Consider the following 422-nt stretch of genomic DNA (forward strand, 5'->3'; position numbering starts at 1 on the left):
GAGACAAGGAGGAACATATGAAAAGTTAATGATACGTAAATGAAAAATGGAAAAGCTCATGAAGAAAAGAGAATGGTGCTGATGAATTTGCAGTGTGGATGTGTGTGTGTGTGTGTGTGTGTGTGTGTGTGTGTGTGTGTGTGTTTGTGTGAGTGTATTGCCTCTTTAATAAATGCTAACAGGAATCCCTTTGTGTGTGTGATGGTTTCTGAAGCTTTGACTCTTAACCTGAAAGTGGAAAGGCGCTGACTCACCAACCTGATTATCAGCTGTCGAAACAGAGAGAACGAGAGACAGAGAGAGAAAGAGAGAGAGAGAAAGAGAGAGAGAGAAACAGAGAGAACGAGAAACAGAGAGAGAGAAACAGAGAGAGAGAAACAGAGAGAACAAGAGACAGAGAGAGAGAAACAGAGAGAGAGAAA

General features: G+C 41.7%; 1 protein-coding gene across 1 annotated transcript in view; it reads left to right on the plus strand.

The window, feature by feature from the left end:
* LOC117955507 (serine/threonine-protein kinase BRSK2-like) overlaps nucleotides 1–422 on the plus strand; it is a 94,862-nt gene that overhangs the window by 84,513 nt on the left and 9,927 nt on the right. The window lies entirely within an intron of this gene.

The sequence above is a fragment of the Etheostoma cragini genome, chromosome 1, assembly GCF_013103735.1.
Source record: "Etheostoma cragini isolate CJK2018 chromosome 1, CSU_Ecrag_1.0, whole genome shotgun sequence".
NCBI lineage: Eukaryota > Metazoa > Chordata > Actinopteri > Perciformes > Percidae > Etheostoma > Etheostoma cragini.